A 27,341-nucleotide genomic window follows, 5' to 3' on the forward strand; every position below is an offset into this window, starting at 1 on the left:
GCAACAAAAGCTATGATGAAGCCAGTACCAAGATATGAAAGCTTAAAGAAGAGGATCCCATGTATGTTTAGAAATAATTACCAATTCAAGTCCTAAGGGTAGATAGAAGAGTCAAGATTGGGAGCCATGAAGTCAGAGTATTTGAGTTATGAAGTGCATATGAATCTCTGCAATGGTAAGAGAAGTGTGATCCTGGGAAGAACAAATATATCTCAATAGCTGTAATGGGTAAGGTTGGTAGGAATTAAACCAGAGAAGTCAGCAGGTCATATAATGCCTTGCTACACTAAGCTAGGAGTTTGACTCAATTGACAGAGTGATGGCAATATGACCACATTTGAATTTGTACTTACACAAAAACACACATTGTATTTATAGAATTCTATATGAAGTGCAGAGAGTGGGTCGGAAGTGTACAATATGATATTCAGGAAAATCAGTTACAGTGTTTCCAGTTATGCAGGTAAGAGGTGAGCAGGAATGTGAAATAAGACAATGGAGACATCGGGAAATGAATTCACAAAATTTAATGTTTGCTTATTGTGAAGGATGAGAAGGACAAAGGAGCATGATGGCTCCTTAACTTAAGGCTGGGATAGGTAGATATATTGCAGACTTAAAAATAAATTAACTATAAACTTATTATCAGTAAACAAAAATAATCATTTTATCACTTGCTAGTAGCAATACAAAGATGAGAAGCTGGGGCTGTGGGAAAGAGAAAAAGTTTTAAGGATGCTCTGCAACATCAATATCCATTAATATTAGTGTTTACATTTCTGAGTAAAATTTAAAAGTAAATTTAATAACCTAATGAATTTAAAAATAATATATAAATAATATTTTATATCTAATTGAACATTCACATTATATAAGCTATTTATTTAACTCAATAGCTACATTTATTTCATAAAAATATAAAACAAGGTAGTATAAAACTAAAGAATCACTTCAAGAAATGCCTATACTTCTGGTCTTTTCTTCATTTAAAGTGTCTGAGGAAATCCGTATTTGTAAATTTTCATGTTATTACTTTTACAGTGGTGAAATGATGAGTATAACAAGAATTCAGCCAGCAGAAAAAGACATTCTGGCCCACCTTCCCTGGCTTCAGATCAAACACTGTACGACTAATTCTAGCCAATAAGTTAAGAAGAAAAAAAAGTCTGTTTCACTCCTGGGCCAAAGTGCAGAAGAGGAACTGTGTAATCTCTAGATGACAGCTTCCTCTGCAGTTGTTGAGAAAGCAAAGTCAAGATGGACATGGCTGTATCATTGAGTTCATGCCTGGAGGACAGATGTTCTGGAGCATCACCTGATTTCCATTGGGTTGTTCAGCCACTGGGATTTCAGGGTCAGCTTATTACCATGCCCAACCTACTTGTTCTGGCTAATAAAGTAGGAAATTCTTTACTGATGTATCAGGTGGGGAATGGCTTGTCACAAGAGTCCTGGAGGCAGGCCCTATGCTAGTGAGTGAAACACAGTAATGACTTCTGAAGACCAGGCAAATCATGTCTGAATACCACTTTAGCAGATCATCAACAGATACCTAGATTTAAGCAGTGTTAAAAGAGGTAAGTAGAAAGAATTAACTTTTAGATCAATTAACTTCTGGCATCACTATACATTTTAACCCTTCCTTTCACAATTAGGGGTCTCAGAACTCAGTTACATTTGCTCCCTAGTAGAATACTTTATCTCAGTAGTTGTAAGACCTAAAAAGAGGGTATGGTTAGGTGTGTCTATGGTAAGGCCAGTAACTTTGTAATTAAAAATTCTCCAAATGACTTGTGGTTGCCAAGGGGGAGAGGAAGGGAATGGGATGGATGGAGTGCTTGAAGTTGATAGATGCATACTATTGCCTTTGAAATGGATTAGCAATGAGATCCTGCTGTATAACACTGAGAACTATGTCTGGTTACTCATGATGGAGCTTGATAATATGAGAAAAAAGAATGTATACATGTATGTGTAACTGGGTCACCATGCTGTACAGTAGAAAATTGACAGAACACTGTAAACCAGCCATAATGGAAAAAAATAAAAATCATTATACAAAAAAAATTCTCTGGATAGTATGTGTAAGCTCAAAAAAGTTGCCTTTTTGGAGTTAGGGAAACACTGCTATTCACTTCATACTGTCTAAAGCATGTCTCAAAAAAATGGATTAAAAAGAGTAGAAGAAGTTTCTTCAGCTCAGATGAACATAAAATTATATTGGACATATATTCACTCTGTATGCAAAGAAGAGAGAAGGTTGAAGTATTTTCTATAGCTAAAATAAAAGCTAGGAAATATAAATACATATATACATTTATTATAAATTAGTCATTATAAATTATTTATTATTAATTATAAATAAATATATAGTAAAAGCCACAGCATATACCAATGAGGTTAAATTGTATAATGCATATTTAAATTCTATGTGCATTTAGCTCGTAGCCAGGATCGCTTGCTTCCTGTGATTGAATTACTCTAATATTATGACTTTTTTGGTTCTAGTGAAAAATTAATAGCTTAATTACTTATGAGTATTATTGATATCAATATAATGACTAAGAGTAACACATATCATATTACTTGCCTGTGGCCTGTTTTATAGCATCAATACAGACTTCGTTATTTAGATGAGGAATTATGTGATTTTAAAAATATTTAAAACCATTTTAATTACCATTTTACACACAGCCTGCATGGAATAAAGTCTTGATGGTATATAAAATGCTTCATTAAGTGTTATCTAACATGTCTAAAGGAGACGTTCTATGCTAAACATTTTTTCATGAAAAGCTTATGTTTAATTATAGTCTCATGATTAATATACACATTTAAGGGAGATGGGAAGAACTTTAAGGCCTGCCTTTTGTATAGGAATGTACTTCAAACTTATGAAATAATTCAAAAACACAAAGTGGAAATTATTTCAAAAGGAATTTTATATTACAAGTGCCTATTTAGTCTTGGAATAAGTGTTATGTATGTATTCTCTTCTTAAAGTCCTATTTGGACCAGAGTGGTCATTCTTATCTACTCTAAGAAAAATGCACACACACACAAAATATCAACTGAAGTGAAATATATAATGACCCAGAGTATAATCAGGATCCCCTAAAGCAAACAAAATTACCTAATTTGGGGTGAGGTGTATACAATGGCAATGACTTGAAAATATCTGTCTCTCTGGGAAGCAAATACTTAATAGAATAGTAAAGCTAAATCAAAATAAATAATTAAGGCAGAACCTATAATATACCTTTTATTAGTAACAAAAATGCAAGCAGTGCATAGGCTTTATTTCATATATATAACATCAAACAGATTTTTCTTATTTTGTCCAGCAACCCAATAGGAGTATTTGAACTTAGGCCATTAGCAGATCTATTTGGGTTTGTGAAAATAAAAAGGTACAATGGTAGGAAGGAAAGAGAACAAGATGTTATACTACTCTAAATAACTGATTTGTGTGTATTTGGAAATAGAAAATTTATGCAAGAATCCACATAACATCGAAATGACGGAGTTCACATCATGGTGTCCAAGGAAAAAACATCTTTATAAAACCATAGATTATGGATTGAAAACTTTTACTCTGTACTAGCCTAAGTTTTCTTTAGAAGATATACTGAGTATGTTTTGAAAAACAGATGATATTCCTCAAGCCCACCCTGAATACTTCATAATCCTTATTCCTAATATCCAAGTATGAATCTGGAAAGCACTTGCTTTCATTTGCAAGGTTTCTGAATAATGTTGGAGAATAACATAATTTTCCCTGATAATTCTCAAAAATCAAAGTTAATGATTCTATCCAAATACAATTGGGATTGCCACATGGCCACTGTTAGCATTTGTTTTCTCTATTTTCTCTTGGACCATTGCACTTATTTGGCATTCACTATTACAAAAAAATATTTGCTGTTAAGGGAAAACATACCAAGCCAGTCTATTTTTGAGAATGGTAGTTGATTCTCTATGTTATGCATTTAATATCCTTCTGTTGCCTCTATCAGAATGTAAGAACAAGTGTCACAGAGCTTCAGAGCAAAGGTAAACAAATCCTTGAATTACCCACAGAGTTTGCCAAGTGTGGAGCAGCTGCTATCAGGGGACAGAATCACCGAATGTAGTCAAACAGAAATAGAATATTCAAAACAGGACATGAGTGGCAGAGCTGGCCTAGTAAAATAGGAAGGAATAGCAAATTTGACTTAAATGCTCTTTTTCTCCTGTAGATGACTCCTGCATTTTGCTGTATTCTCCTAGAATAGCCAATGCTCTCACAGTGCCCTTTGGTCAACCACAGTCCTCCACTGTTATTTCCCAGTGAGAATACTCACTTATACTGGAGTCCATCTAAACATACATAGCTATCTTCATTCTATTCTCAAAATGATCATTGATGTCTTTAGATCTGTGCCTCATAATTTTCAAGGGACCCATTTACATTTTAATAAGTTTTGAGAAATGTATAACCTCAATTTAGAGAAGAGACGCAAATAGGGTAGAAGGATCAGAAAGATGCTCTCTCCCTGCTGTCTATGCCACTGATTATAATGGGCCCATAAGCTGTGGTCAAGCATTCATTTAGATTTTGTTTTTATTTATTTATAATTTGTCTATAGTGAACACTTTGATTTCTTCTTCATAATGATGGGTTCATTCTGCAAAGGAAACACGGCTGTGTCTCTCTCTGAGAATTGTTTTTGACCTGCAGAGAGCTGCTTCACTGAGGTCATCCTTCCCAGGGACAACTTCCAAGCAAAGATTGGTCTATTGTAGGGGTTCAAAGACTTCACTTCCTAATTTAAAGGCAATTCTTTAGAGTTGTCCCTACCCCAGAGTACTCCGTGGAGTTGGACGAGGGCTTTGTTACAACTGCATTGAATCAACTTATCTTCTAATTCTGTTGCCTTCATTCTATTATTGATACTGTTCCTGAGATGTCTCCTCAATAAGATTTTCACAAGCAAATCTTCATGTCAGGGTCTATGACCTAATGTAGATTTCCATGTAAGTATGTATACCATGAAGGTAAATATTGTGTTTTATCTTTTTTATCTATTAGAACTAGAAGATCTGCCAGATTCTTCCAGAGGTGCTTTGGTTATAAATCACAAGTATTTGGTAAAACTTTCTTAGGGCTAAGTAATAGAATATAATTGACTGCTCTTATCTGCTTATACCACTGAGTTGCTGAAAACCAGGAGAGAGGGAAGGAAGGAAATCCCTCTTTTTTTGATTATGCTACTTTTTAAATTTCTCCCATCTGTATCTGACTTGGACATACATAATATTTTCCATATGAACTATGTTCTCTACATGTTCTTACATGCCTAAAATTTTATGTACTTACATACATATGCATATATATATGTATATATGTATGTATTGGTCTCTAGACCACTATTTATACTCAGAATTTGTTTACATCTCTATACACTATCTCAAATTCACTTTGCACATGTTCTCTGATTTGGATTGACACATAGAACCAAGGGTGTTAAATATCTGGGTCAACTTAGAACTTAGTGCCTTTACAGACATAGTTAATTGATCATGGCTCCCAACACTCTCACTCCATTTTGCAATTGGCAGCAGTTCCTGGTACATGCAACTGTTCTGGCTTCTTTAGCAGAATCTAGTTTTAGCCTAGTATTGGCCATTTCCCATGCTCTATCTAGGAAAGCGGATGTCCATTTTTATACTGTCAGTAATGCAGGATGGAGGTTTTAACTACATTCACACTACATTTGGAGCTTTTCCAGGAACTCTAGAATTTGTTCCTTACCATGACTTTTAAAGTTCAACTGACGAGTGTCATCTTTTAGATCATAATCTGGGTCTCTCTTCTACTCATGCTGCTGTTGACAGAGACAGGCTCAGGCCAGTTGGAGAGACAAAGGATTTGCCATGATGCTAATGAAGTGTAACCTTCAGGGGCTTTTATCTAGTGTCTTCCAAAGCCCAAAAAGAGCCTTTTTGGTAACATTTCAAAATTAAGATATCACAAGAACAATTTGTTAAGTCCTCCATATAATTCCACTTCTACTTTTCCTCAAAGTACTCATCTTGTTAGGTGGCATTGAAATGACCATAAGCAGTATTGGAATTCATTAATGAAAACTTGACTGGCAACACATTTATGTTAGGTTCAGGGGGATATATTTAATTATATATTTATATTCTTTTACTTAAAGTATTTCCCAATGTAATTGTATGATCTTTAGGTCCCATAAACCCTGGATTGATCCCTGAGACACTCAAAAACATCTTTGCACAGTATGGCTGAATTTTTTGACTCTAAGCACAAAAGAATTTCCCACCTGGAGAAAAGTAAACATGGTTTATTTCTAAACATGGGAATGGAATTTTAGGGAAGAAAGAGAACAAACACAAGTTCATTTTTCAGGTGATGAAACTAAAGTGGAAAGTGATTGTGGCTTTTTTGGGTGTCTAAGTCTTATTTTAGCAGCTGAGCTATGGAAAAGTGAACAGTCAATTTCCACAGTACTTTACAACAGTGGAAATGGCAACCAAAATTTTGAGAGGGTCCTGATAAAGTTCCAAAAGTGAACCTCCACTGTTAACAGCTGTGCCGAAACTGAAGAACAGAGATGTAGATCTCTCAGAAAAGAAGAACATCTCTTTGATCAGGGATAGTGCTCTTAGGGAAAAAAAAACAAACAAATGAAGAAAAAAAAAACACTTAAGTTTCCAAGAAATTATAGAAGTTAATTTCTTAAGCACACTCAAATAAGGACAATCTTAAAGACCTTAATCTTTAGATTATAGACAGACTTTTTTTTAAAGATTTTAATTTTTTCCATTATAGGTGATTTATAATATTCTGTCAATTTCTGCTGTATAGCAAAGTGATGCAGTCATATGTGTATATACAAATATCTATTATATGTATATTCTTTTTCTCACATTATTCTCCATCATGCTCCATCACAAGTAATTAGATATAGTTCCCTATTCTATACAGCAGGATCTCATTACTCCTCCACTCAAATGCACTACTTTGCTTCTACTAACACCAAACTCCTAGCTGATCCCACTCCCTCCACCTTCTTCTTGGCAACCACAAGTCTGTTCTCCAAGTCCATGAGTTTCTTTTCTGTGGAAAGGTTCATTTGTACAATATAATAGTTTCTAGACATAAGTGATATGGTATTTTTCTTAATCTTTCTGACTTTATTCACTTAGTATGAGAGTCTCTAGTTTCATTCATGTTGCTGCAAATAGTATTATTTGGTTCTTTTTATAGATACACAATGGAGTAGTATTCTTAATCCATTCATCTGTCAATGGACATTAAGTTTGTTTCCCTGTCTTGGCTATTGTGAAGAGTGCTGAGATGAACATACAGGTGCATGTATTTTTTTTCAAGGAAAGTTTTGTCCAGATATAAGCCCGAGTGGAATTTCTGGGTCACATGGCAGTTCTATATTTAGTTTTCTGAGGTACCTCCATACCATTTACCATAGTGGTGGTACCAATTTGCATTCCTGCCAACAGTGTAGGAGGGGATCCTTTTCTAAATACCCTATCCAGCATTTATTATTTGTTGACATGTTAAGGATGTCCATTCTGACTTCTGTGAAGTGGTACCTCATTGTAGTTTTGATTTGCATTTAATAATTAGTGATGTTGAGTGTTTTTTCACATGCCTGTTAGCCATCTGTATATCTTATGTGGAATAATGTCTATACAGGTCTTCTGCCAATTTTTCAATTAAGCTTTTGGTCTTTTTGCAATTGAGTTGTTTAAGTTGTTTGTATATTTTACTGATTAAGCCCTTGTCAGTTGCACATTTGAAAACTATTTTCTCCCATTCTTTAAGTTGTCTTTTTGTTTTCTTTATGATTTCCTTTACTGTGCAAAATCTTGTAAGTTTGATTTGGTCCCATTAATTTATTTTTGTTTGCATTTCTGTTTCCTTGGGAGACTGATCTAAGAAAACATTTGTGTGGTTGATGCCAGAGAATATTGTGACTATGATCTCTTCTAGGAGTTTGATGGTGTTTTGTCTTTAAGCCATTTTGAGTTTATTTTTGTGCATGGTGTGAGGGTGTGCTCTAGTTTCATTGATTACATGCTGCTGTTCAGTTATTCTAGCATCACTTGCTGACAAGTATATCTCTTTCCCATTTAATATTCTTGCCTCCTTTGTCAAAGATTAATTGACCATAGGTGTCTGGGTTTATTTCTGGGTTATCTATTCTGTTCCGTTGGTCTGTATGTCAGTTTTGGTACTAGTACCACACTGTCCTGATTACTGTAGCTTTATATTGTTTGAAGTCTGGGATAGTTATGCCTCCTGCTTAGTTTTTGTTGCTCAGGATTGCTTTGGTAGTTCTGGGTCTTTTGTAGTTCCATATAATTTTTGATTTTTTGTTCTAGTTCTGTGAAAAAAGTCATAGGTAATGGGATAGGGATTGCATTCAGTCAGTAGATTGCTTTCAGTAGTATGGCCATTGTTGTGATATTATTTCTTCCAAACCAGGAGCACAGAATATCTTTCCAATTCTTATAACCCTCTTTAATTTCCTTGATTAATGTTTTCTAGTTCTCCGCAGGTAAGTCTTTCACTTCCTGGTCAGGTTTATTCCTAGGTATTAATTTTTGGGGGTTCAGTTTCATTTTATTTATTATTTATTGTTATTTCCCCAATAAAAATTTTTTTCTACTGTATATTGTGGTGACCCAGTTACACTTACATGTACACATTCTATTTTCTCACATTATCATGCTCCATTATAAGTGACTAGACATAGTTCTCAGTGCTACACAGCAGGATTTCATTGATAATCCATTACAAAAGCAATACTTTGCATCTATTAACTCCAAGCTCCCTAAACACCCCACTCACTCCCCTTCCCCCTTGGCAACCACAAGTCTATTCTCCAGGTGCATGATTTTCTTTACTGTGGAAAGGTTCATTTGTGCCATATATTAGATTCCAGATATAAGCGATATCATATGGTATTTGCCTTTCTCATTCTGACATATTGCATTCAGTATGAGAGTCTCTAGTTCCATTCACATTGCTGCAAATGGCATTATTTCATTCTTTTGTATGGCTGAATAGTACTTCATTGTGTATATATACCGATCTTCCTAATCCAATTGTCTGTCGATGGACATTTGGGTTGTTTCCATGTCTTGGCTATTGTGAATAGTGCTGCAATGAACATGCAGATGCATGTGTATTTTTTAAGGAAAGTATTTTTTGGACATATGCCCAAGAGTGGGGTGGCTGGGTCATATGGTAGTTCTATGTGTAGGTTTCTAAGGTATCTCCATACTGATCTCCATAGTGGTGGTACCAGCTTCCATTCCCTCCAAGAGTGCAGGAGCGTCCCCTTTTCTCCACACCATCTCCAGCATTTGCTATTTGTGGACTTATTGATGACGGCCATTCTGACAGGTGTGAGGTGGTATCTTGTGCTAGTTTTGATTTGCATTTCTCAAATAATCAGGGATGTTGAGCATTGTTTCATGTGCTTGTTGGCCATCTGTACGTCTTCCTTGGGGAAATGTCTATTCAGGTCTTTGGCCGATTTTTCCATTGGGTTGTTGGCTTTTTTGCTGTTGAGTTGGATAAATCGCTTGTATGTTTTAGAGATTAAGCCCTTGTCCATTGCATCATTTGAAAGTATTTTCTCCCATTCTTCAAGTTGTCTTTTTGTTTTCTTTATGATGTCCTTTACTGTGCCAAAGCTTGTCAGTTGGCTTAGGTCCCATTGCTTTATTTTTGCTTTTATTTCTGTTGCTTTGGGAGACTGACCTGAGAAAACATTGGTAAGGTTGATGTCAGAGAATGTTTTGCCTATGTTCTTGTCTGGGAGTTTGATGGTATCTTGTCTTATATTTAAGTCTTTCAGCCATTTTGAGTTTATTTAGGTGCATGGTGTGAAGGTGTGTTCTAGTGTCATTGGTTTGCATGCATTGGTTTCCCAGCAAGACTTCCTGAAAAGACTGTATTTTCCTATTTTATGTCTTGTCTCCTTTGACAAATATTAATTGACCATAGGTGTCTGGGTTTATTTCTGAGTTCTCTATTCTGTTCCATTGGTCTGTATGTCTGTTTTGGTAGCAGTACCACACTGTCTTGATGACTGTGGCTTTGTAACATTGCCTGGAGTCTGGAAGAGTTATGCCTCCTGCTTGGTTTTTGTTCCTTAGAATTGCTTTGCCAGTTCTGGGTCTTTTGTGATTCCGTATAAATTTTTGGATTGTTTGTTCTAGTTCTGTGACAAAAGTTATGGGTAATGGGATAGGGATTGCATTGAATCTGTAGTTTGCTTTGGGTAGTATGGCCATTTTTATGATATTAATTTTTCCAACCCAGGAGCCTGGAACATCTTTCCATTTCTTTATGTCTTCTTTAATTTCCTAGATTAATGTTTTATGCACCTGGGATGAATCCCACCTGGTTGTGGTGTATGATCTTTTTTTTAAAATTGTTGGATTTGGTTGGCTAAAATTTTGTTGAGAATTTTTGCATCTATATTCATCAATGATATTGGCCTATAGGTTTCTTTTTTGGTGGTATCTTTGTCTGGTTTTAGAATTAGGGTGATGGTAGTGTCATAGAATATCACTGGGAGCGTTCCTTCTTTTTCAACCTTTTGAAAAGTTTTAAGGAGGATCGTTATAAACATCCTCTTTGTATGTTTTGTAGAATTCACCTGTGAAGCCATCTGGTCCTGGACTTTTATTTGTAGGGAGTGTTTTTATGACATATTTAATTTCATTTCTGGTGATCAGTGTGTTCACTTGATCTCTTTCTTCTTGAATCAGTTTTGGCAGGCTGTAAGTCTCTAGAAAGTTGTCCTTTCTTCTAGGTTGCCAAATTTGTTGGCATACATTTGTTCATAGTGTTGTGTCATGGTCTTTTGTATTTCTATAGTATCCTAACAACTCCTCCTTTTTCATTTGCTATTTTCTTTGGGTTTTTTCTCTCCTTTTCTTGGAGAGTCTAGGCAGAGGTTTGTCAATTTTGCTTACCTTTTCAAAGAACCAGCTCTTTGTTTTATTGATTTCTTCTATTGTTTTTCGAATCCTTATTTTATTGAATTCATCTTTGATCTTTATGATATCCTTCCCTCTGCTGATTTTAGGTTTTGTTTGGTCTTCTTTTTCTAATTAATTTAGGTGTTGGATAAAGTTGTCAATATGAAATTTTTCTTCTGTTTTGAGAAAGGTCTGTATTGCTATGAATCTCCCTCTGAGGACTGCTTTTGCAGCATCCCATAGATTTTGATAGGTTGTGTCTTCATCATCATTTGTCTCAAGGTATTTTTTAATTTCCTCCTTGATTTCCTCATTGACCCATTGGTTTTTTTGTTTGTTTGTTTGTTTTTATTACTCATGAATTTATCACATCTGTAGTTGTATAATGATCATAAAAATCTGATTTCACAGGATTTCCATCACACAGCCCAAGCACATTCCCCTACCCCCCAACTGTCTCCTCTGGAGACCGTAAGTTTTTCAATGTCTGTAAGACCCATTGGTTTTTTGGTAGCATGTTCTTTAGTGTCCATGTAGTAAGATATTTCTCATTTATTTTCCTATGGTTGAGTTCTAGTTTCATGCCATTGTGGTCAGAGAAGATACTTGAAATAATTTCTATACTCTTCAATTACTTGAGGTAAGCTTTGTGCCCCAGGATGTGATCAATTCTTGAGAATGTTCCATGTGCACTTGAGAAGAATGTGTATTCTGATTTTTTTGGATGTAATATCCTGAAAATGTTGATTAAGTCTAACTTTTCTATTGTGTCCTTTAGGATCTCTGTTGCTTTATTGATTTTCTGTCTAGAGGATCTGTCCATTGTTGTGAATGGGGTGTTTAAGTCTGACTATGATTGTATTCCCATTGATTTCTCCTTTTATGTTTGTTAGTATTTGTTGTAGGTATCTGGGTGCTCCTATATTAAGGGCATATATATTGATGATAGTAATATCCTCTTCCTGAATGGATACTTTAACCATGAAATGGTGTCCTTCTTTGTCTTTCTTAATGGCCTTAGTTTAAATGTCTATTTTGTCTGATATGTGTATTGCAACTCCTGCTATCCTGTCTTGTCCATTGGCATGAAATATCTTTTCCCGTCAACTCACTTTCAGTCTATATGTGTCCTTTGCTCTAAGGTTAGTTCTTATAGGCAGAAGATTGAAGGTTTTTGCTTTTTTATCCAATCTGCCACTCTGTGTCTTTGACTGGAGCATTTAGTCCATTGACATTTAAGGTGATTATTGATAGATGAGTATTTATTGCCATTTTAAACCGTGTTTTCCAGTTGATTCTATGTTTCTCTTTTCTTCTTTTCTTTTTTTTTGCATTGGAGTCTTCCCATTTATTTTATGCTTCAGTACTTTTTAGTTTTTGTGAATGTAATGTTTGGTTTTAATTTGTGGTTGCCTTGTTTTTTAAGCACGTTAAGCCCTTCCTATAAGCCTGATAGTCATATAGGCTCAGACACATCATTAAAATAAATAAAAGAATCTATATTTTCTTACTTTTGTTCCCCACATTGTATGATTTTGATGTCTTTTTTTTTAAATTAACATCTTCATGTTTAGATCTGTTTGCTGGCTTATTTAAGTGATTGCTTTCCAATTGTGGTTTCTTCCATCCTAATTCTTCTTTTTCTCTTCTCTCTCTCTTTTTTTAATTTAGAGAAGCCCTTTTAGTATTTATTTCAGAATGAGTTTTGTATTGCTGTACTCTTTTAGCTTTTGCTTGTTGGAGAAATTCTTTATTTCCTCTTCTAATTTAAATTATATTCTTGCTGGATAGAGTAATCTAGGCTGAATTTTTTTTCCTTTCAGAACCCTAAATTTATCTTGCCTCTCCCTTCTGACCTGTATTGTTTCTGTAGAAAAATCAGCTGATAGCCTTACAGGGGTTCCCTTATAATTAATATTTTGCTTTTCTCTTGCTGCCTATAGGATCCGGTCTTTAACTTTTGCTATTTTTATTATTATATGCATTGGTGTGGTCCTATTTGGGTTCAACTTGTTTGGGGCCCTCTGTGCTTCCTGTATCTTGATATCAGTATCCTTTAGATTTGGAAAGTTTTCAGCCACAATTTCTCCAAATATATTTTTAATCCCTTTTCTTTTTCTTTTCCTTCTGGAATTCCTATTATGTGTAGTTTGTCCCACTTTATGTTATCCCATAAATCTTTTATATTGCTTTCATGTTTTTTCATTTGGTTTTCTGTCTGCTGTCCTGACTGGGTGATATCCATTATTTTATCTTCCACATCACTAATTCATTCTTCTGCATTATTCATTCTGCTCTTTATAGCCTTAAACTCAGTTTGTATCTCTGCAAATGAATATTCTAGTTTTTCTTGGCTCCTCCTTATATTTTCTATTTTCTTTCTGAGGGAATCTGCATTACTATTCACATTGTCTCTTAATTCCTTCAGTATTTTCCATACCTCCCTTTTGAACTCAATGTCTGTCAGATTGCATAAGTTTGAGTCATTGTTTACTGCTTTAGGTGAATCCTCCTGTTCCTTTAACTGGGAATGGTTTCTGTGCTTCTTCATCTTGCTTATATTTTTCTTTTTCTCTTGATTGTGAGTCTCAGTGCCCATCCCCTGTTCAAGCGTCTCAGGCTGTGGTGTCCAGGCCAGTGGTTCAGATTGTCTGTGTATCTCTCACACTGCTTTGCTGTTCTCAGTCCATCTGCTTCATTTTTCTCGGTGACTTTGAGGTCCCACAGCTCTCACTCTGCTTTGCCATTTTAAGTCCAGCTGCTGAACTTTTCTTGATGTCTTTGAGGTCCCACTGACTCAGCTGATCTTTCTTCAGTTAGGTGGCTTCCTAGGAGGTGGGTTCCTTTTCTCCTTCATGGCTCCCTCTTGGGAATGCTAGTCCCATTCTGATTCCTTTTCTGTCTCTCTTTTTCTTTTGTTCTACCCAGTTATTTCAAGAGTTTCTTGCCCTTTTTGGAGGTTTAATTTCTCCTGCCAGCATTCAGTTGATGTTCTGTGTGAGTAGTTTTACATGTAGATGTGTTTTTTTGATGTGTTTGTGGGAGAAGGTGTGTGTGACCTCTTACTCCTCTGCCATCTGGCTCTACCCCTGGGTTTATTTTTTACAACAGTTTAGTTTGAATCCTAACAAATACTGAATTTTAATTTATTTTTTAAAAACATAATCACAAAGCTATATTTTAGAATCTGATGTGAATATTAATACAACATTGACATTGGGGACAAGATGGGCAGAATAGAAGGATCTTGAGGTGTGCCCCCACCAAACAGTCTATAGGGTCCAGGGCTGAGATGGCTCAGAGGAAGCAACCAATAGGGTGGGAACACAGACCTACCCATTAGTAGACAAGCTGCTTAAAGACTTCCTTAGCCCACAGCCACATCTAGACATGCCCATTTTTATGCTTTGTTCACCAGTGAGCCAAGACATAGCACCCCCTATTAGTGGGTAGGCACACACCCCTCTCATCAGTAAGCCTACTCAAGCCTCTATACCAGCATCATCTACCAGAAGGCAGATATCAGAAGCAAGGAAACTACAATCATGCAGCCTGCAGAACTAGCTGTGTGAACACAGGTCAGAACCTATTCTTGGGCCAGTTGATATTTGGCCTTTGTGTTATGAGAGGAAAGTGTGCTCCTGGGACACCTATGTCATCCCCTATAGAGTGTCCCCTATACTTCTTCTCCAGGACTGAGGAACATAGCTAACCTTCCACATACAAATAATAATAACAATAATAATAAAATAAAAGTAGAAATTTAGACAAATTGAGATGTCAGAGGAATATGTTCAGATGAGAGAACAGAAAAACAATTAAGTAATGTGAGTTAGGAAATCTACCCAAGAAAAGTCCAGAATGATGATCCCAAGGAAGATTCAAGAATTCAGAAAAAGAATGGATGCATAGAACAAGAAATTACAAGTTTTCAACAGTTATAAAATATAAAGGACAAAGACAGTTGAAGAATAAAATAACTGAAATGAAATACACTGTAGAAGGAATCAATAGAAGAATAAATGAGCCAGAAATTGAAAAGTGAAGTGGAAGACAGAGTGAAGGAAATTACTTCAATGGGACAGAATAAAGAAAAAAGAATGATAGAAAAAAGAACAACTTGCGAGAATTCTGGGACAATGCTAAATGAATCAACATTCCCATCATAAAGATCCCAGAAGGAAAAGAGGGAGAAAGGGTCTGAGAAAATATTTGAAGAATTTAGAGCTGAGAACTTCCCTTAAATGGGAAGAGAAATATTCACTCCTGTCTAGGGAGTTCAGAAAACACAATTAATCTAAGGAGGAACCCATAAGACATATAATAATGAAACTGATAAAAATTAAAAACAGAAAGGTGTCCCTGTCATGGCACAGTGGAAATGAATCCAACTAGGAACCATGAGGTTGTGGGTTCAATCCCTGGCCTTCCTCAGTAGGTTAAGGGTCCAGTGTTGCCATGAGCTGTTGTGTAGATTGCAGACATGGCTCAGATCTGGCATTGATGTGGCTCTGGCACGGGCTGGAAGCTACAGCTCTGATTTGATCCCTAGCCTGGGAATTCTCCATATGCCATGGGTGCAGCCCTAAAAGGACAAAAAAAGACAAAAAAAAATTGAAGAAGGGGAAAAAATTAAAAGCAACTAGAGATAGCAAAATATAGTATACAAAAGAAGCCCCATAAAGTTATCAGCTGATTTTTCAGCAGAAACTCTGCAGACCAAAAGCAAGAGATGTGATATATATTTGAAGTGATTAAAGGGAAAACTCTACAACCAAGAATCTTCTACCAAGCAAAGCTTTCTTTCAGATTTAAGGTAGAAATTACATGAATTAACCAACTAGCAAAAGCTAAAACAATTCAGCACCACCAAATCAGCTTTACAACAAATGTTAAGGAACTTCACAAGGTGAAAAAGAAAAGGCCACAACTAGAGAATAATTACATAATGTGAATCCTCACTGGTAAAGGCAAGCATATAGTAAAGGCAGAAAATCATCCATATGCACTCATGATATGAAAACCAGTAATGGTGAGAGAAAAAGTTACAAGTGCAGCATGTTGAAAGTACATTTAAAATTAAGAAATCAGCAGCTTAAAAGAATCATGTATGTACATATATATTATATATATAGACAGCTATATCAAAAACTTGTGATGACTAAAACAAAAAATCTATAATAGATTTACACACACACACACACACACAAAAGCAATCACAACACAACACCAAAGATGAATTCACAAGAGGAAGGAACAAAAGAGGAAGAGAGGAAAAAAGACCTACCAAAATAAATTAAAAAAAATTAACAAAATGGTAATAAGAAAATAGATATAGATAATTACCTCAAGTATAAATGGATTAAATTCTCCAATCAAAAGACATAGAATGATTGAATGGATACTAAACAAGATCTATATATATGCTGTCAAAAAAGGACACACTTCATATCTAGATACACATACAGACTGAAAGTGAAGGGATAGAAAAATATATTTCATGCAAGTGGAAATAAAAAGAAAGCCGGAGTAGCAATACTCATAGCAGACAAATAGACTTCAAAATAAAGATGGTCACAATAGAAAAAGAAGGATAATAATCAATTGGCATAATGATCAAAGGATCAATCCAAGAAGAAGATAGAACAAATTTTAAATGTATATGCACCCAACATAGGAGCATCTCAATATATAAAGCAAATGTTAAGACACATAAAAGGAGAAATTCACAGTAACACAGTAATAGTGGGGGGGACTTTAACAACCCACCTATATCAATGGATAGATGATCCAGACAGGAAGTCAATAAGGAAACTCAGGTCTTATATGATATTTTAGACAAGATGGACTTATAAGGATACATGGAACATTTTCCAGATTAGATCATATGCTGGGACACAAAGAAATGTTTGATAAATTGAAGAAAATTGAATTTGCCTCAGTCATCTTTCTTACCACAATAAGAGAAAGAAAGGGCAATGGCAACAACAAAAACAACAACAACAAAAAACTGCAGGAGTTCCCACCGTGACTCTGTGGAAATGAATCTGACTAGTATCCATGAGGATGCAGGTTCAAACCCTGGCCACACTCAGTGGGTTAAGGATTGGCATTACCATGAGCTATGATGTAGATCAGAGACAAGGCTTGGATCCCACATTGCTGTGACTGTGGTATAGGCTGGCAGCTACAGCTCCAGTTTGACTCCTAGCCCAGGAACATCCATATGCTGCATGTACGGCCCTAAGAAGACAGAAAGACAAAGAAAGAAAGAAAGAAAGAAAGAAAGAAAGAAAGAAAGAAAGAAAGAAAGAAAGAAAGAAAGAAAGAAAGAAGGAAGGAAGGAAGGAAGGAAGGAAGGAAGGAAGGAAGGAAGGAAGGAAGGAAGGAGGGAAGGAAGGAAGGAAGGAAAGAAAGAAAGAAAGAAAGGAAAAGAAAACTGCAGGAAAGATAAACAAGCGGAGGCACAACAATATACTGCTATACAACCAATGGATCACTGAAGAAATCAGAATTCCTAGAGACAAATGAAAATGAAAAATCAACAATCCAAAACATATAAGTTAAAGCAAAGCAGTTCTACGAGTGCATGATGTTATAGCAATAAAAGTTTAAGTCAAGTCCATGATTTTCTTTTCTGTGGAAAGTTTCATTTGTGCTGTATATTAGATACCAGATATGAGTGATATCATATGGTATTTGTCTTTTGCTTTCTGACTTACTTCACTCAGGATGAGCCTCTAGTTCCATCTATGTTGCTTCAAATGGCATTACCTAATTTTTTTTATGGCTGAGTAGTATTCCATTATGTATATATACACCACATTTTCCTAATCCAATCATCTGTCAATGGACATGTTGGTTGTTTCCATGTCTTGGTTAATAAGATCCTGCTGTTTAGCACTGAGAACTATGTCTATATACTTACAATGGAGCATGGCAATGGGAGATAAAATTATGTATGAATGTATGTGTAACTGTCTCCCCATGCTGTACAGTGGGGAAAAAAATGTGTTAGGGGAAATAACAATAGAAAAAAAGTATAACTCAAGAAATAGGAAAAAAAAACCTCAATTAATCAACTTAATATTGGAGTTCCCATTGTGGCTCAGTAAAAATGGACCCACCTAGTATCCATGAGGATAGAGGTTCGATTCTTGGCCTTCCTCAGTGGATTAAGGATCCAGTATTGCCATGAGCTGTAGTGTAGGACACAGACATGGCTAAGATTTGACGTTACTGTGGCTGTGGCATAGGCCAGCAGCTACAGCTCCAATTTGACCCCTAGCCTGGGAACTTCCTTGTGCCATGGGTGTGGCCCTTAAAAAATAGGAAAAAACAAACAACAACAAAAAGTAATGTTATACTTAAAATAACTAGAGAAAGAAGAACAAACTAAAAGTTAATAGAAGGAAAAAAATCAGAAATATCATAGCAGATATAAATAAAATGGAGATAAGGAAACAATAGAAAAGATCAATGAAACTAAAAGATTTTTCTTTGAAAACATAAACGAAATTGATAAACGTTTAGCTGTACTCATCAAGGAAAAAAGGGAGAGGGCCCAAATGCATGAAATTAGAAATTAAAAAGGGAAAGTTATAATGGAAACCACAAAACTACAAAGGGCCATAAGAGACTACTACAAGCCAATATATTCCAATGAAATGAGAAACCTAGAATAATGGAAAAATTCTTAGAAATGCAGAGTCTCCCAAACTGAATCAGAAAGGAATAGAAAACACGAATAGACCAACTATCAGTACTGAAATTGTAACTGTGATTTAAAAATTCCCAAGAAAAAAAAAATCCAGGACCAGGTGGATTTAGAGGAAATTCCATTAAAAACTTATATACATTAGCACCTATCCTCATGAAAATATTCTAAAAAACTACAGAGGAAGGAACATTTTTCAAACTCATTCTGAGACCACCGTCACCCTGATACCAAAATGAAAGATAACACAAAGAAGGAAAATTACAGGTCTGTGTCACTGATGAATATAGAAGCAAAAATCCTCAAAAAAATATTAGCAAACCAAATCCAACAACCTGTTCTATTGTTAAATATAAACACTACAAGAGTAAATTTGATGAAATATATTTAGTTTATAAAAGCGTATATCCCTTAATTGCAGATACACCAAGAAAAATCATAAGATAAAATGCCAAAAAATAACTTGGAATTTCTTTTATGTATTTAAAAATAAATATTGTTCATCTTTTATTTTTAATTAAGGTGGTTATTCATCTTTTATCATATGTAGGTAAAATAGAAACATAGAAAGAGAGAATTTTGCAAGTTAATTTTTTTTTATTACTCAATGAATTTATTACATTTACTGTTGTACAATGATCATCACAATCCAATTTCACAGGATTTCTATCTGATAACCCAAGTGCACCCCGGCACCCCCCAACCTGTCTCCTTTGGAAACCATAAGTTTTTCAAAGTCTACAAGTCAGTCAGTATCTGTTCTGCAAAGAAGTTGATTGTGTCCTTTTTTCAGATTACACATGTCAGTGAGAGCATTTGATGTTGGTGTCTCATTGTCTGGCTGACTTCACTTAGCATGAAAATTTCTAGGTCCATCCATGTTGCTAAAAATGCTGGTATTTCCCTAATTTAATGGCTGAGTAATATTCCATTGTGTATATATGTACACCATCTTCTTTATCCACTCCTCTGTCGATGGACATTTAGGTTGTTTCCATGTCTTGGCTATTGCAAAGAGTGCTTCAGTAAACATTGGAGTGCATGTGTCTTTGCAAGTCATGGTTTTCTCTGGATAGATGCCCAGGAGTGGGATTGCTGGATCAAATGGGAGTTTTATTTTTAGTGTTCTGAGGCATCTCCATACTGCTTTCCACAGTGGTTGCACCAGTTTACAATCCCACCAACAGTGTACTAGGGTTCCTTTTTGTCGACACCCACTCCAGTACTTATTGTTGGTAGACTTTTGGATGATGGCCATTCTGGCTGGTGTGAGGTGGTACCTCAGAGTGGTTTTGATTTGCATTTCTCTAAGTATGAGTGATGTTGAGCATCTTTCCATGTGTTTTTTGGTCACCTGTATGTCTTCTTTGGAGAACTGTCTATTTAGATCATCTGCCCATTTTTTGATGGGGTTGTATTGTTTTTTTAGTATGAAGCTGCAGAAGGTGTTGGAGATGAATCCCTTGTCAGTCGATTCATTTGCAAAGATTTTCTCCCATTCTGTGGGTTGTCTTTTTGTGTTGTTTAGGGTTTCCTTTGCTGTGTGGAAACTATTAAGTTTGATTAGGTCTCATTTGTTTCTTTTTGTTTTTACTGTCATTACTCTAAGAGGTGGACCTGAGAAGATGTTTATGTTGGAGAGTGTTTGGCCTATGTTTTCCTCTAAGAGTTTTAGAGTGTCTGGTCTTATATCTAGGTCTTTAATCCATTTGGAGTTTATTTTTGTGTATGGTGTTAGGCAGTGTTCTAATTTCATTCTTTTCCATGTGTCTGTCCAGTTTTCCCAGCACCACTTATTGAAGGGCTATCTTTTCTCCATTGTATGTTTTTGCCTCCTTTGTCATAGATTAGTTGACTGTAGGTGCGTGTGTTGAATTCTGGGCTTTCTATCCTGTTCCACAAATCTCTATTTCCATCTTTGTGCCAGTACCATACAGTGTTCATGACTGTAGCTTTGAAGTATAGACTGAAGTCAGGGAGCCTGATACTTCCAGCCCCATTTTTCCTTTTCAGGATGTCTCTGGCTAGTCTGGGTCTTTTGTGCATCCAAACAAACTTTAAAATAATTTTTTTGAGTTCTGTGAAAAATGTCCTTGTTAATTTGATTGGGATTGCATTGACTCTGTATATTGCCTTGGGTAGTATATTCATTTTGATAAAATTAACTTTTCCAATCCAAGAGCATGGTATGTCTTTCCATTTATTTGTGTCATCTTTGATTTCTTTCATCAGCATCTTATAGTTTTCAGAGTACAGGTCCTTTGTCTCTCTAGGTAGGTTTACTCCTGGGTATTTTATTCTTTGGCAAGCAGTGGTAACTGGAATTGTTTCCCTAATTTCACTTTCTGATCTTTCATTGTTAGTATATAGAAATGCTATAAATTTCTGTGTGTTAATTTTGTATCCTGAACTTTACCAAATTCATGGATGAGCTCCAACAGTTCTGATAGAGTCTTTGGGATTCTCTAGGTATAGTATCATGTCATCTGCAAATAGGGATAGTTTTACTTCTTCTTTTCCAATTTGGATTCTTTTTATCTGTTTTACTTCTCTGATTGCTGTGGCTAGTAGTGCTGAGAGTGGACATCCTTGTTCCTGATCTCAGAGGGAATTTTCATTTTTTCACCATTGAGAATGATGTTAGCTGCGGGTTTTTCATATATGGCCTTTATCATGTTGAGGTAGGTTCCCTCTATGCCAGCTTTCTGAAGGTTTTTTTTTTTTTAATGAGAAATGGGTGTTGGATTTTGTCAAAAGCTTTTTCTGCATCTATTGAGAGGATCATATGGTTTTTATTCTTCAGTTTGTTAATGTGGTGTATCACACTGATGGATTTGCGGATATTGAAGAACCCTTGCATCCCTGGGATAAATCCCACTTGATCATGATATGTAATCCTTTTAATGTATTGTTGGATGCAGTTTGCTAGTATTTTGTTGAGGATTTTTGCATAGATGTTCATCAGTGATATTGGCCTGTAGTTTTCTTTTTTTGTGGTATCTTTGTCTGGCTTTGGTAGCAGGGTGATGGTGGCTGCATAGAATGAGTTTAGGAATATCTCTTCCTCTGCAAATTTTTAAAATAGTTTCAAAAGGAGAGATGTTAGCTCTTCTCTAAATGTTCCATAGAATTCGCCTGTGAAGCCATCTGGTCCTGGACTTTTGTTCGTTGGAAGTTTTTTAATCACAGTTTCAATTTCCGTACCTGTGATTGGTCCATTCAATTTTCTCTTTCATCTTGATTTAGTCTTGGAAGATTGTACTTTTCTAAGAATTTGTCCATTTCTTCTAGGCTTTCTGTTTTATTGGCATATAGTTGCATATAGTAGTCTCTTATGATCCTTTGTATTTCTGTGGTGTCCATTGTTACTTCTCCTTTTTCATTTCTAATTTTATTTGAGTCCTCTCCCTTTTTTTCTTGAAATGTCTGGTTAAGGGTTTGTCCATTTTGTTGATCTTTTCAAAGAACCACGTTTTTGTTTCATTGATCTTTTCTATGGTTTTTTTGGTTCTATTTCATTGATTTCTGCTCTGGTCTTTGTGATTGCTTTCCTCTGCCTACTTTAGGTCTTGTCTGTTCTTCTCTCTTGAATGGCTTTAGATGTAAAGTAAGCTTGTTTATTTGAGCTTTTTCTTGTTTCCTGAGGTGGGCTTGTATTGCTATAAACGTTCCTCTCAGAAAGGCTTTTGCTGCAAACCATAAGTTTTGGAGTATCGTATCTTTGTTGTCATTTGCTTGTAGGTAGTTTTCAATTTCTTCAGTGATCCATTGCTTGTTTAGTCTCCACGTGTTTGTGTTTTTTGCAGTTTTTTTCTTGTCATTGATTTCTGGTTCTATAGCTTTATGATCAGAAAAGATGCTTTATATGATTTCAATTTTCTGAAAGTTACTGAGGCTTGATTTGTAGCCCAGGATGTGATCAATCTTAGAGAATGTTCTGTGTGCACTTGAGAATAATGCATATTCTGTTGCTTTTAGATGGAATTGACTATAAATATCTATTAAGTCCATCCGGTTTAATGCTTCATTCAGGGCCTGTATTTCCTTATTGATTTTCTATCTGGATGATCTGTCCATTGCTGTAAGTGGGGTGTTAAAGTCCCCTACTATTATTGTGTTATTGTTAATTTCTCCTTTTAAGGGTGTTAGCAGTTGCCTTATATTTTGTGGTGAACCTGTGTTGGGTGCGTAGATATTTAAAACTGTTGTATCTTCTTCTTGCATTGATTCTTTGAACATTATGTAGTGACCTTCCTTATCTCTTCAAATATTCTTCATTTTAAAATGTATTTTATCTATTATGAGTATTGCTAATCCAGCTTTTTTTTTGATTCCTGTTTGTATGGAGTATTTCCTTCTATCTTTTCACTTTCAATTTTTTGTGTCTCTAGAAGTGAAGTGGGTCTCTTGAAGACAGATATATATGGATCTTGTTTTTGTATCCATTCAGCCAGTCTATGTCTTTTGGTTGGGGCATTTATGCCATTAACATTTAAGGTAATTATTGATAGGTATATTCTTATTGCCATTTCATTAATTGCTTTGGATTCATTTTTGTTGCTCTTTTTTCTTCTCTTCTTCTCTTGTTTTCTCCTCTTCTGGTTTGATGACTATCTTTAGTGTTGTATTTGAGTTTATTTTTCTTATTTGTTTGTGTATCAATTGTAGATTTTTGGTTTGCAGTTATTTTGAATTTTTGATATGAGTCTATAAACATATGAGATTATTTTAAGATGCAGTTAACAGCAAGTGCATCTCCAGTGTCCTGCACTTGTACCCTCCTCTTCTCACGATTTCTGATTTTGGTGGCATAATTGTGCATGGATGATTTTGTATCTTTACTGTATATATACCTTTCCTGGTGACCCATGTCATTTGTAGCATTTTTGTTTCCTGTTGCAGCCTTTCCTTTTCTGCCTAGAGAAGTTCCTTTAGTATTCATTGTAAGGTTGGTTTAGTGTTGCTGAATTCTCTTAGTTTTTGCTTATCTGTGAAGCTTTTGATTTCTCCTTCAAATCTGAATGAGAGCCTTGCTGGGAAAGTAGTCTTGGTTGGAGGTTTTTTCCCTTCATCACGTTAAGTATATCATGCCATTCCCTTCTGGCCTGCAGAGTTTCTGCTGAAAAATCTGCTGATAACCTCATTGGAGTTCCCTTGTATGTTACTTGTTTCTTTTCCCTAGCTGCTTTCAAGATTTTCTCTTTGTCTTTAATTTTGTTCAATTTGATTAATATGTGTCTCAGCATATTCCTCCTTGTGTTTATTTTACATGGTACTCTTTGTGCTTCCTGGGTTTGAGTGAGTGATTCCTTTCCCATGTTAGGAAATTTTTTGGCTATTATCTCTTGGAATAATTTTTCTGTCCCCTTCTCTCTCTCTTCTCCTTCTGGCACTCTTATAATATGGATGTTTTTGCATTTAACATTGTCCCAGAATTCTCTGAGATTCTCTTCTTTTTTAATCTTTTTTCTCTTTTCTGTTCCCCATCCATAATTTCCACTAATCTATCCTCCACCTCATTTATTTATTGTTCTGCCTCCTGTGTTCTTGTTGGCTGCTTCTAGAGATTTTTTATTTTCAGTTATTGTATTTTGCATCTCTTCTTGTTTAAGTTTGATATCTTGTATCTCGTTCCTAGTGCTTCCTGTAAGTTATCCATCTTTGCCTCCAGTTTATTTCCAATGTCTTGCATCATCTTCAGCATCAACAGTCTAAAGTCTTTTTCCTGGAGCCTGAGAATCTCCTGATCACTTATCTGGCCTTCTGTTTTTTTTTTTTTTCTCTCTCCCTCATCTGAGTTATAGTTGTCTGTCTTCATTTTTATAGGTTTTTGGTGTGGTGACCTTTTTACATATAATAGAATTGTAGCCTCTCTTACTTCTGGTGTCTGCTTCCCTTGTGGCTGAAGTTGTTCTGTGGGCTTGCTGATGGGATGACTGATGCTGGCCAACTGGCAGGTGGAGCTTATTCCTGTCCTTCCAGCTGGTTGGGCTTTGTATCTGGGTGAGATTAGAGGCAGATGTGTTCCTGGGGCGGGGGTGGGGTGTTAGGCAGCCTGTTTACTGATGGATAGAGCTATGATCCCACCTGGATTGTTGTTTGGCCTTGGGCTTCTCAGCACTGATGGGTGAGGCCAGATTTCCCCAAATGGCCACCTCCAGAGAAAGGCATGCTGATGACTATTCATAAGAGCTTTGCTTTCAATGTCCTTCCCTCATAACAAGCCACATTCACCCCTGTTTTCTCAGGAGATCTTCCAAGAACTGAAGTCAGGTTTGACCCAGATTCCTATGGAGACTTTGCTTTGCCCTGGGACCAGTGCATGCGAAAATCCGTGTGCTCCTTCTAAGAATGGGGTCTCCATTTCCCCCAGTCCCATGGAGCTCTGGTGCCCAAGGCCCATGGTCTTCAATGCTAGAGGCTCTGGGGGCTCTTTCTCCCAGTGCCAGATCCCCACACATGGGAGTTTTATGTGGGGCTAAGAACTCTCACTCCTGTAGGTGAGTCTCTGTGAAATTGCTACTTTTCAGTCTCTGGGGCTTTCCACCTGGGAGGTATGGGGTGGCTTATGTCATGTAATTGCCCCTCCTACCTTTTGATGTGGCCTCCTCTTTGTCTTCTGGAGTAGGATATCTTTTGAAACTTTCCAGTCCATTTGGTTGAAGATTGCTCAGCCTTTGGTTGTAAATTTTGTTGTTTTCAGAAGAGAAGTTGAGCTCCAGTCCTTCTATTCTGCCATCTTAATCTCCAATAATTCCTAAGACAACATGTTTTTACCTTAAATAAATTACTATTTTGCCGGGTATTTTAATAAATTTGAATGTGGCTATTAGAAAAGGAATTGGAAAATATTAATTCAAAGAGTATAATTAAGGATGAGAATTGATCACTTTCTTCTTTACAGTCTTTAATAATAATTAGGTACTAGTAACATTCATAGGAATTAAATGAAATAAAAAATGATGGAAATTGTGGAGATTTATTTTCTTTCAATAGTTCTGTGTGTGTGTGTGTGTGTATGAGTGTGTGTGCATGGAAAATGGGGCTTGTGCTATGATGTTTAATAATGATGAAATTAGTTAAAATTGAATCCTAAGTTTAAAAATTTGGTCAACATTGTTTTCATAAGTTTAACCATTTATTCATGGAATCATTTTTTTTTGTCTTTTCTAGGGCCAAATCCATGGCATATGGAGGTTCACAGGCTAGGGGTCTAATCAGAGCTCTTGCTGCCAGCCTATTTCAGAGCCACAGCAACACATGATCTGAGCCACGTCTGCAACCTACAGAACAGCTCATGGCCATGCTGGATCCTTAACCCACTGAGCAAGGCCAGGTATCAAACCCACAACCTCATGGTTCCTAGTCGGAACCACTGAGACAGGATGTAAAACATCTTCCTGTAGGAGAGACAATGCTCAGAAATAACAATAGTTTAGGGTAGCAATTATGAATGTTATATGTAAGAGGAAGAGAATAGTCCCCACTGTGGGGAATAGGAAAGTGATGTTTGCAATATGTTTGAAAGACAAGAAGCATTTGAATATCTTAGAAATTGAGAAGATGAACAGAATGTGCAAAACCTATTTTTGTAATAAAAGAGCTTGAATTGCATGGGAACAGTGAAATGTCTTAATTCAGATGTTTAGCACAATAATAATTTCTCTGCCTAATTATATAACAGAATACCACAGAGTAGGAGGAAAAAAACAGAAATTTTGTTACTTACATTTCTGAGACTCAAAATCTAGGACCAGGGCACCAGCAAAACTTTGGTTCTCGTGAGAGCCCTCTTCTGGTTTGCAGACTTCTGATGTTTAGTTTTATTCACATATGGTGAAGAAAAAAAGAGGAAAAAAAAACTTTCTCATAACCCTTATAAGGGCACTAACTCCAATCATGAGGCTCTACCTTCATGACCTCATCTAATGCTAAAATTACCTTCCAAAAAAACCACTTGCTAATACATCATGTTGGGCATAGAGTTTCCATATATGAATTTTGGCATTTGGCAGGGGAACCCAAATATTCAGTTCATGAGGGTAATGTGAGAGATGTGAGTGGACTAGTGAGAAAAGAATTAGAAAAAAAAATGTTTTGAGCCAAATTGTGGAGAGCTTGAATATCAGGTAAAGGATTTTAGCTAAGAAGTTTTAGGAATGCAGGAATTCTACCCTGCTGTTGCTATTATCTGACATATTCTGCTAGAAACTAAAACAAGATATAAGAAAAAAATTTTCCTTTATTTTTATGTTTAGCATATTGGGTTTCTAAATTATTACATACTGGTGGGACAAAGATTGGTTTTAAACAAAATGTCCACTATATAGAACATAAAACAGGCAGATGGTATAGGGTCACAGTTTTAAAGTAAACTTCATTAAAGGAAAGATGGAAAAATAAGTAAAAAGACTGAGCTGAAGACATTTATGGGACATTTTAGACCGCTTTGAAATATCAAATATATTTTGAGCACTTAATATATGTTAAGATTTGTGCAAGATGATGATTGAACTATTAAACTTTTTTTTTTCTAGCTATGAGCTCCCTTAACTATATATTCTCCATTACAAGGGTCAGTATGAGGTAAATTGGA

Source organism: Phacochoerus africanus, chromosome 6, assembly GCF_016906955.1.
Source record: "Phacochoerus africanus isolate WHEZ1 chromosome 6, ROS_Pafr_v1, whole genome shotgun sequence".
Taxonomy (NCBI): domain Eukaryota; kingdom Metazoa; phylum Chordata; class Mammalia; order Artiodactyla; family Suidae; genus Phacochoerus; species Phacochoerus africanus.